Raw genomic sequence first — 12,075 nt, forward strand, 5'->3', positions numbered from 1 at the left:
CAGAAAGACGAGGTGCATTTTTACAAGTGACCATGGTCATCAAGGGAAGTCATTACTGGCATCTCGATTTGAGCTCAGTGTCACTTCTCTGGGGCTAAAACATGTGCGTTGCAATTGCAAACTCTTAGAGACAAAATGGAATTGTCCAACCATTTGAAAGCCAGTGTGCACCACAGAATAAAAAAAACACAGGGCCTCATTTATGAAAAGTGACGCATCGCTGCGTGAAAACAGCGATGCTTCACTTTTCACTGCGCCCTCCTTGCGACACCAATGATGCGTCATATTTACAGTATGACGCATCATGGCGCAAGGAGTTACAGATACGTCAGTATTTCGGACGTATCTGTATGGCGCAAAAATGACGCATTGCTGGAGTGTGTCACAAAAGTGACGCAACTCCGGCAATGTGTCCTTTCACATGGGGCAAGCCCCATGTGAAAGTGCCTGCGTCAGTCTTACGCCTGCTGTGAGGCAGGCGTAAGAAATTGATGCATTTGTGTCCTAGAAGTGGCGCAGTGAAATCTTATAGATTTCACTGCGTCACTTCTATGACCCTTTCTTGCATCAGAACGCCCCCCCTGCATACATTATACCTAGCGTAGGTATAATGTAGCGCAGGGGTTTACAAAGTGACGCATCTACCTAGATGCGTCACTTTGTAAATATGGTGCAACAAGGCACGTTTTTTACGCTGCTGGTGCGTCACAAAAAGTGACGCACCAGCTGCGTAAAAGTGACGCACGGCCTCATAAATGAGGCCCACAGTATTCTAGTAGGTGTAAGTCATTAGGGGGCAGACCTGCCACTCACATGGCACTGCCGGATGTCACATGACATCATCTCCCTTCACACAGTCTTCCATGAAGGGCCCATAGTGGACAGCTTGAACACAGTGAGCTGGACTCCCCTGCAGAGAGTATAGTGTCCAGCTTATTGTATCGAGACCTTGTGGGTCTGACCCCCATTGGCGGGAGGGGTATCCCCTAGGATGTGTGCAGCCTTAGTAGCCATTGCAAATTGTATTTTGGGAGGGGGTGTCTCCTCTGGCAGTGCCCAGACCCCTTCCTTTGTCCTCTCTCCAATCTAGGCCCGGGTGATGGGCTAGGAGTCCCTTTTCCACCAAAATAGACCCCGGCCCCTCAAAGGTCACACCTCCTCCTTATATGGAACACGTAATTTTTAAGTTAGCAGGTAGTGCTCCATTATCCCACTATGGTCTGCCAAGAGTTTTTGTTTTGAGAGTGATGTGTCTACACCATAAGGACTCACTTTTGAATGCCAGATAGAGACATACTATTTTCTGTTACAATTCTGTAAATTACCATGTTAATCTACGATTTAAAAATTCGATTTTACCCGTGCTCATTGGTATTATTTTGTCTGTAATTGTTCCAAATTGAGCGAAATACTTTTGAACTTTGTTTTTAGCTGGGTATTGCGTTTGTCCCATGACTGAAAAAGGCAGCGGGTTATACTGTCCTTCCTCTGCACAATACCTTGTTACCTTGCACTTTCAAACAGCTACTTTACAAACGATGCTTACTTATTTTACCTGGTAATTGTTTTAAATGTGGATAAATACTTTAGAATTTTACTCTTTTTGGGGTTGTTTTGCTTGTACCTTGACTGTATTGGCAGTATCCTTTTCCAAAGCTTTTGTGTTTCTCTGCATTTTATTGTGTCTCATTGTTTATTTAAATCCGTTTGCAGTTTGTTTCCCTTCATTAGGGGCTGATCACTTTAGAGAAAACGGATCATGTTTCGATAGGTTTGCTACCCACTTTTTTCATAGGTCTCACTGTTTATCAGCCATATTGCTGTGTATGTATTCTTTAGTTATTGATCTAATATGTGAGGTCATAAGCAGTGCATTGCTGGGCGCGAATTATAGTTAGCCCAGCTACCTATACCTGCTGAATTTCATTGGTTTTGTAACTACAACTGCTGAATTTCATTGGTTTTGTACAAGTGAAATCTGACCAGAACTGTAATGTCCCTATAACCTTTGTTTCATTCAGTGAACTTCAATGTTTTTTAAAATTTTATTTCCTAACTATTTCGTCCCTGTAACCTTTGTTTTTTCAGTGAATTTCTAAGGGTTTTTAAATGCTATTTACTAACTATAATGTCATGTAACCTTTGGTGTTTTCAGTGAATTTCTATGGTTTTCTTTTACTAGTAATCGCGTTCGCCTAGTGGTAGCGAAAGGGCATCCACCCAGCTCTCAGGAATAACGCTGAGTAGGACATACAGGAGGTACCAGGAACCCGTGTTCGCCCCCAAAGTACCTCAGGAGTAAAGCGGACTTCATTCCCCAATCAATAGTGCACCACAAGCCACATACACAGAGCGGTGGAGAGAGGGGACGTGGCCTCCGAACACCTCTTAGCAATCCTGGTGTGTGGGATTTCCTGGAGGTAACAGGAGGGATAGTTGGCCCCCAAGGATGTCATTGGGGCCCACCTACCCCTGCTGTTATTTCCAGGAAGTCCTGCACAGTTGGATTGCTGAGATATCGTAGGATGCCATGCCCCCTTTCTCCACCAGTCTGCAAATGCGCCTCCTGGCATACTACTTGTAGAGGGGGTGGAGCCCCCTTGGCTATGGAGGATCTGTGGGTGTCAACTACCCCTCCTATTACCTCCAGCAAGTCCAACACAGTGGGTTTGTTGAGGGGATTTTTGGTTATAACACCAGCTTTGTCCACCACTCGGCCAATGCACCTCCTGGCGCACTACTAGTTGAGAGATGACGTCCCCTTGGCTCTTGGGGGCCAACTAGCCCACCTGTTACCGCCAGTTAGGCCCACACAGTAAGATTGCTGAGAGGTGGTCAGAGAGTATGTTTTTTGTGTATGAGATGCAGAAGTGGAGGAAAAATTGAGAAAAAGTACGTGATAATTGAACATTTCACAGCATAACAATTGAACATCGTCTGATGCACTCTTGGCAAGTACAGACTGCACTTTTCAATTCGTAACACAGAAATGAGGAGGCAAAAAGTGCACTCACTGGTGTACATTATACACTCCCTATAACAGTTTTTTCCAAGCATTATTTCATATGAAAAATATCTTACCTGAAGACTCATATTGTGCTTTGGCTGGGTTGGTGGCACCCACATGTTTCAAAAATTTGGGAGCATTCATTCATACATGCTTCTTTATGCTTTGTTTAACCTTTCATTGATGGATGCAGCAGTTCTCTATTGTTGTGGTATATCCCATCGGGATATAAGCAGACCCAAATGCAACACTGCTTTGCGTATAGGCTAGCATCACTGTCTTTGAAAAAGTTCAACAGGGTTGGTCTTAGGGTATTTGGTATTGGCCTGTTTGGGCACTTGTGTTACTGTCTGTAAGACTTCTCCTCAGAATATCTAGATGACCAGGTACTTCAGACAGCGTTGGTGAATGTGGTGTGTGGCGTAATGCACCTGACCATGAAGAAGATAAGTTGTGCTCATTTTGAAGAGTCAAACCTTTGCATAATGGACTATGTGGACACATGTTAAATTGAATTGATCACTAGCTGTAAGAAATAGTCACTGTACATTGTATCATTACCACTTTTCTGCAGTCTTCCTCCACCAGGATTCCTGCATCTCCATCTCAGGATTCCCGCAGCATGTGAAATGAGTTGGCAGTTAATTGATATAATTTGGTCTTTTGTTCTTATCATCCAATGCCCCAATCGTGAACTTGACCTCCAGGAGACTAAAGTGTGCTATTTATTCAACATCTTCTAGGTGTGCCATAACGGTTGGGCACAGCTTAACATAATAAAAATAAATGGGATTTGTGAAGGCAAATTCATTCTGTAGGTCTGTGAAATAAAGTAAGCTCTAGTGGGTGAGCACGTACTCCAGCCACGAGATAGCAATCACGCCCCATTCTGAGGAACCCCAGAGGGAAGTCAACTGAAATAGGGGAGTTCCCATCCTGGGAGGGCCTCCCTGGTCAGCCAATCATCCCATTCGCCACATTCTATCACAAACAACAAAGCTCCCAAATTGTCAAGTCAAGGTAACTTTATTTAGTTTCAAACGAAGACCATAAAAGTTCATAAAATCATCATAATAAATTATTATTTCAAAAATCTATATACAAAGCAGCTTAATGGACAGTTCATACCAATCTCATCAGTCAAGTTAAGTTAACCTTATTCGGTTTCAAGCAAAGAACATAAAAGTTCATAAAATCATCATAGCAGATTATTGTTTCAAAAATCCATATACAAAGCAGCAGAATAAACAGTTCATACACGTCAGTTCATTATATAAAAAGCGGGAGAAGTATACACCTTAAAAGATTCGTCCAATAAAAATGACAGTCTATATTACAAGGCACTTATCACAATTTCAACATGCGGCTCCCTCCATAAAGGTACATCAGTGGTTAGAGTTATGTGTTAGAAAGTTACTCTAATTGGGTTCAGTAGCAAGGCCTAATACCATATCCTAATCGCCAAAGCTACTTTGATATAGTTGGAAACCCTAATACATATATCATAAGTGGCCAAAGAAGATCGATAATAAAACCCTTCTATATAAGAATATGGCCTAATTTCTTTTAAAATCGGGACTAAAAAAAATCGTCCTCTTGGTTCTTTTTAGAGGGTGCAAAATAGCATAAAGTGCAGAGTGCTCTGAGCTGCCAGGTTATTTCATGGGCAAGGCACCAGTTTATCCTCCCACCCGATTGGTTTGGGAAAGCCACCAAAAAATGCAAGGTAGGTAAATGTAATCTAGTTAGGTAAAATTGAGTCTGTACATTTGTTGTAAAAGCTAGATAAAATTGCTGTTCATTCTGAGATGAGTAAAGGTGCCCTGTTATGTCAAGGTGAGAAAGTGATATCTTCGCCCCTGTAGAGTGTACCTCTTTTATGATATTTTTAGCATTTTCAGGGATGCGGTCTGGACAATCAAAATAATGACCCAAACCTAACTTACAGAAGCTGTCCTTTACGAATCGAAGCCAGGGGATAGAAAGTGCTCCATCAAGATTAATACATCCATAATAACCTCTCTGGAGAATACTAGTTCTTCAGACAACCACATTTTGACAGAATAACAGAGTGGCAATTTCAATATGATCCTCTATGAAACAAGCCCCAGCTCATGGGGTCACTGTCAGGGGTCATCAATAATCTTTTAATACATTTGTTTTCCATAACTTGAAGCAGTCGGTTGTTATAGTATCTCCTCACTCCTGTCCCATATGTTACAACGGGCACACATTTGATTTATACAGACTAACCAACTCAGACACCGGATTATGGCCCAGCTTTCTGGCAAACAGAACTACCCTGCCTGCCTGCTGAACCCTTGCCATAACTGATGGATCCCAACTCAACCTATTATTAAAAACATTCCCTAGATAGTTAGAAGTATTCAGTTTATCAATTTTCTTGTTTCCCACCGTGTATTTTCTTTGTTTTTGTCATTTTAGGGCCACACACCATAATATACGATTTTATCAAATTCCCTTTTAAGTCAAGAGCCAGCATCAAATCTGTAAATGCATGAAGGAATTTTTGGAGGCCAAGTGCTGTTAGTGCCATTATCACAGTGTCATCCTGATAAGACAGTAGGGGGACCCGTGTGCCTCCAATACGCAGACAATCAGTTTCTTTGTATTAAGGGTGGGCGTAGTTTGCGAAGTAGTGCTACGCGAAGCTACGCGAAGTGCACTTCGCACTATGCGAACTTCACGTAGCACTACGCGAGCTGCGTAGTAGCATGTTCGCACTGTGTAATATGCATTTTCAATGATTGCACAGTGCGGACAAGCATCCGGCACTGTGCAATCATTGAAAATGGCATCTTGCACAGTGCGAGCTGTAGTTTTCTGCTGCTCGAGTAGATTTTTACTCGAGCGGCAGCTTTCTCAACGCGAACTGGTAGTTTCTCATCGCGAGCGGTTGCGAGCATGCGCACCCACTCGCAATGAGAAACCTGACCTCCCCGCGTTGAGAATCTCGCCGGGATGTCATTTTGCTTGCTCGCGGTTGTGAGCATGATGTTGAGGACCGCGAACAAGCAAAAAATGACCGCTGCACTACGCTATGCTGCACTGCGCGTGTTCGCACTGTGCTACGTGCAGCTCGCGCAGTGCAAAGTTGCGCAAACTACGCGAGCGTAGCGTAGTGCTTCGCCCAGAATTACTTTGTATAGTGTATAGTAAAAGGGCCTCCAAACCATTGGAGTAAAGTAAAAAAAGAAAGGGGCCAAAATACACCCCTGCTGTACACCTTCTGTGGAGGCTATGGGCCTAGTTTTCTCTCTTTGGGGGCCATATCTTATAACAACAGAGGTCGATGAATGGAGCCTAAAAAGAAGGGTAATCAAAGCTTCCTCCACACCCATGCTCACCATCATTACCCACAACTTCTTCCGGTTTACAGTGTCAAAGGCACTGGACAAATTGTCAAATTAAAACGTGGTGTCAGTGGGGAGGTCGATCGGATTATCGGCTCTCATAAATAGTGTTGATTTGCAGTGTCACCCATTATCCACTCCAGTCTGATAAGCTGGATTATGCCGTGGAACAAAGAGTCATGAACCTATTGCCTGAAGATATGAGGCTAAGTAATACAAAACTCTGTTGATCATTCCCAGCCCACCTTCCCATGTAGATTTGCATCATTTAGCCATAGAGACTCTGCGAGTGCTGCCTTCCCACAAGAAACCATGAAACAGGGCATTAAGAGTTTGAAAAAAGGTTAAAGCATGCAGGGTTGGTAGTTTTTAAGGTAAACAGCAACTTCCGCAGCGATACCATCTTTGTTATGAAAACTTTACCTTCCAAGTTTAAGGGAAGGCCGGTACTCCAAGTCCATGAAGGGAAACATTTCAAGACCGGCTGCTCAAGGCAGATACAGGATCAAGTACCCCTAGTTATGTAAAGCAAGTAATTTTCAATTGAGTCTTTAGTGCCAAAGCTGTATGTCAGACTGGGAATAGAATGGATTTCACTCAGCTTCAAGCCAGAAGCACATTACAAGAGGTCCATGAGCTCCATCACTCAGAGTCCCAATATCAGTGGTTTACTTATGTATTAAAAATAATTGGTATGTATAAAGTAAGACCAAATCGCCAATCCCATCCTCCAAATGGTATCCATCAATTATCCCATCTGCTTGCATGGCATGAGCCAGTCGCTCAATGGCCCGGGTAAAAAAGAAGAAGAGAATGAAGACACCCCTCCTGGTGCCCCATTCAGGGAGGATAAAACCGTGCTAGTGAAAATTATGGCTACGAGTTTCCTAAGGTTAATTTTACAGGTAAAATATATTGTGAGACAAAAACCCACTGTTATGGGAACAGGAAACGAGCATTCAAATCTTTTGAAATGGAAGCTTTTTAAAAATCACCCATTGGCAATGGTTGAGATTCCGGGGAGGGAGAGACTTAAAGCATTGCGGAGGTGCTGAGTTTTATGTTGGGTGGATCAGCTTGGCATAAAGCCAACCTCATCAGCATGAACCAATGATTAAATAGTGGGGAGTAATCTGGTTGCAAGTATTTTGGTGAACACTTTGGCTTTAATGTTTATTAACAATATAAGTCTGTAAGATCTGTAGAATTCAGGTGGCCTGCTGGGTTGAGCAGGACAGTGAAAACTGATTCCCTCAGATCAGATGGTAGAGTATAGTCCTTAGTGGTCCGCTTCAACATATCACCTAAGTGGGAATATCGGAAGCTGGCTTTTTATGCAGTGATGCCAATGAAAGGTCACACTATGCAAAAAGTCTAGAGGACCCTTATTGGTTGAAAGGGCTTACTTTAGTAATACAGCGTGCACTATATTAAGCATGTGTTGCACACACGTAGTCAATAAATGGTTCACACAATCAACGAGAAATCTGAGACCAGTTTATAAAAATACAGTAGAATTGCATGACAATTTAGCCACCAAAGGGCACGATTCATAAAGGAATGTTTAAACTTTTGTGTAAGTTTATTAATGTTTGGTATTCACAAAGGTAAACTTAGACCAAACGTCTAACTTTACTACTTTTCAGTTTCACAAAGGTAAGTTACTACTAGTAAATAAGACTTTTGGTCTAAGTTTACCTTTATGAAAACCAAAAAGTACAAAAAAGTAGTAAACTTACACAAAAGTGTAAGTCTACCTTTGTAAAGGTGCCCAAAGACCTTTAGTACAAGCTGAGACATCAATTGTAAAGCAAAACAGAGAAATAGCTTGAATTACCGTATTGAGGCATGAGCCTCAAAGGCTACAATGTCATCCTATGGAAGAAAAACACAGATAGCATAGACGTATTTTGCAAGTGGTGTTCATAGGTGTCCTTTGGGACTTAAGGTGCTAGGAGGCTAAGGTCCAAAGTACCACCAGCAGTTTTTTTTTACTTGCCCTGAGGTACTGGTAGGGATGATAGACTGGACTGCTACACTGTTGAAGTCAAGGGTACTTAAATGAAGGCTCGCAAGGAGGGACTTCGGGACAAGTCTGGCTGACCCAAATGGGGCTCATGTTGTGGGGACCCTTAGGCAAAGTAGACACCATCAGAAGTCATGGACCCGGGCTGTGGAGCTCGGGTGTAGAGGTGCTCGGCTGGCTGGCTGGCTGGCCACTTGAGTTTGTGGCTGTCACCTCAGAGGGGAGAAGAATATGATAGCAGGGCCACTCTGCTTGTGGGTCCCATCTGTCCTGATGTCCTTCAACATGAAGGAAGGCTTCCAAGGTGGTCTTGTCTGGGCTGGACGTGAAACAATCCTTAGCTGGTGCAAGTGCCTTGGATGGGGCTGTCCTACAAGAGCAAAAAAGACCTCCTCCTGATGCTCCCTCGGTGGGTATGTTGACCAGCATTATGGTGAACTGGACAAATACGGTTGGTGCGTGAGGATGCAAGGGGATGGCTCCTCCACCCCAAGGGAGGTGATAGAGGTTGTCTAAGTCCTTGATAGCTTTCCATGTGTTGGGGAGGATGCACAGCTGCAGGACGCATCAGGTCTTTGCAATTGTTAAGGACATATTAGCAAGGCAGGATTTGGCACCAGTTTCTAAGCAGTTTCTTGGTTCTTGCAATGTCTTCTCTTCTTTGTCCTTCTTCAGTTCCCAGGAAGCCAAATCTGGGGATCTGGTGTTAGGGCCACCCCTAATAATCAATTTAGGGTCGTTTAGGGGAATACAAAGTAGTAGTCAATGAGCTACCTACCCTAAGGGTGACTACACTCCCAAATGACTACTTACTGTGACGAGTGGGAATGATCCTGACCCAAGCCACTATTTCACCAGACCATTACAAACAGGAGCTCAGAGGGTAAAAACGCAGGTTCCCCTCCACTCACACCTATTTCTCACAAAAAACCTGCTCTATATCTGTTAGATAAAGTGTCCTGAACATCAACTGCCTCCCTTCCTCGTGAGGATACTTATACTACACGCGATACTTCTGCTGTACTCCCAGTGTGTTCCTATCTATTTCATAAAAACACACAATACTGTCTGTGACTGTAGTGCCACCACCAATTACTAACACCTTTTCAACAAAAATAGTGTGTAAAAAAAGTGTTTGGGAAGTGGGAAGGTTCCTCACTGAAACACCCCCCAGGGAACTACTGATAGGTACACATCAGTGTGTTCCCTATTCCTCATTGGTACCAATCCACTTAAAAAACAAATGTGCGGATAATGTGCCCAACTCAATTAGTGCAACAATCTAGAAAAAACTGAAAATCTCAACCCCTATGAATAGAACTCCCTACATGAATTGTTTGGTTCTAACCTGCTATAAACAAGCTAGACCAAATCCTCGCACTACAATCAGTTTTATTCACTGCTGGGTGTCTGCTCACATTAAAAACAAATAACTACTATTGATCTCCTTTGATCTCACTGGCTGAAGAGCTGGGGGCCAAAATTATGGCCTATGCTGACGACACCCAGCTTTTATTTACCTGGAACAGCCCCGATCTGCGCATAGATGTTGCGCAGAACTGCCTCTCCGCCGTGTTCACATGGCTTGCGCAGTCCAAGCTAAAATGCAATGAGGGGAAATCAGAAGTCCTCCCATATGGCCAATTCCTCCTAACTTTGTGGAGGCCCTGTGGCCCTCGGATTTTCCCCGGCCACTGTCGGAGGGAGGCCCGGTTAAAAATGTGGGGGTTTGGTTCGGGAAAGATCTCCGATTATCTGATCACATCATGAGACTTACTGGTGTCTGTTTTGGCACACTTAAGTCACTCAGTCAATTTTTCCCTCTGCTCCCTCAGCCAGCCAAGGAAATGGTGGCCCGGGCACTTATCCTGTCTCGCTTAGATTACGCTAATGCGCGTTTTTGAGCATTCCAGGCTACTTAATGAACAAACTCCAACTGATTCAAAATGCGGCGGGCAGACTCTTATTTAACATCTCCAAGAGAAACAGCATAAGGGCACGCCTCCGTGACCTCCACTGGCTACCTGTGGCCCAGAGGGTGCAGTTTTAGGCCCTCACCTTAGCACACAGAGCCCTGCACGATTCAAGACCCTCCTATATTAGGAAACGAGTGTCCTTTTATACTCCCCATCTCTCTTTGCGCTGTGCCTCACACGTCTGATGGCCACCCCCTGCTTTCGACGTTCCAGACTGGGGGGGTCAGTCACTCTTGGTCAAGGTAGCAGTGCTTTGGAACAGTCTCCCAGTTGCCTTACGCAGTATCTCGGTGTTTTTAAGAAACTTCTAAAAACCCACCTTTTCAAACAAGTTTTCCTTTAATTTTCCCTCTCACACGCACAAGTCCGTATCACGCCAGGATACTCTTGAGTAGTTGTGCGCGTTATAAGTCTCTTATAACATAACATAACATAACATAACTATTGCACTCTTTAACAGCAACTTCTTCAGGGCTCGGAGTCAGTCTGCACCACACTGTGACTTCACAGCTTAATACCTGTGAAACACAGACAACACAAACATAAACACACACAAAGTGACATCTATCAATAATTGCTCTATGAACAGCCGTTCATTCCTTATGTAACTACTCATTGTACATTCTCATTTACCTGGTGGTTGCCAATTACTGGCATACCTACAGCCATCAGTGCTGAGAATGTGTCTGCATCCACGTTTCCCAGGTCTTCAAATCTCAATTGCTCTACATCAACCTGCAAGCAAAAATACACCTTTATTCATCCATCAGCAACAAATCATGTTTCTCTCATCATCGGTTTAACTACCACCTGCCACAGTAAATGTATGGCCACTTCACTACCCTTAAATTTCTCTCTAAGTATGCCAGAAGAAACCCATATCACCTTTGGTATGTGTGAAATCAGCCATTCTAGGTCTGCCGCATTGCTTCACTATGCACTTGAGGATTTTTCTCTACCCTGTTCTCCGCATTAGTCTGCTTCCCTCTGCTACTCAATTGCTGTACGGGAGGGTTTAAAAAAAAAAAGACAGGTACCTCTATCTTTCCACAGCCGCCCTGATACTCATGCAGCTGCTTACCAGACCTCTGACGCTGGGGTTAGATGTGAACGCTCACCGCTACCTCTCCTCCTTCTCCATGGGATATTTGAAACTATGCCGGGGGAGGCTGGGAACGCCCTCCCAGTAAGCGGAACCTCCAGTTACGAGGTCCGCTACTGTGGCGGCCATCTTAGACTGGTCTAACATGTATACCTCGACCCTGGATATGCTGATGTTCTCCCTTTACATACTGTTTTTAACGACAACACATCTATATAACATCGATGGCTATCTGTACATAGCCCTCTACAGTTCTGTGCTTTATTATTGCAAAGCTTCACCACATTTAGTTTCTACAGGATTATCACTGGCAATACGTCCTTGTGTATAAGTTCTCTAACATTAGCTGGAGTCACATTTCCAGAGCTTAATGGACACATAATATTTCAAAACTAAGAGGCACTACAGGGCAGATCCTTAAACCCTTTACCCATCCCCATCTAAATGCTGATATAGTGCTACACGGACCTACGGGGATCAGGCATTCTTGACATCAATTTTATATGTACACGGCCACCGGGGAACATATTTCCCTCAATGATTGTGCCATCTCACCCACCGTGCTGTAGGGTGGTGATCAAATACATTAA

Source organism: Lissotriton vulgaris, chromosome 9 (assembly GCF_964263255.1).
Source record: "Lissotriton vulgaris chromosome 9, aLisVul1.2, whole genome shotgun sequence".
NCBI lineage: Eukaryota > Metazoa > Chordata > Amphibia > Caudata > Salamandridae > Lissotriton > Lissotriton vulgaris.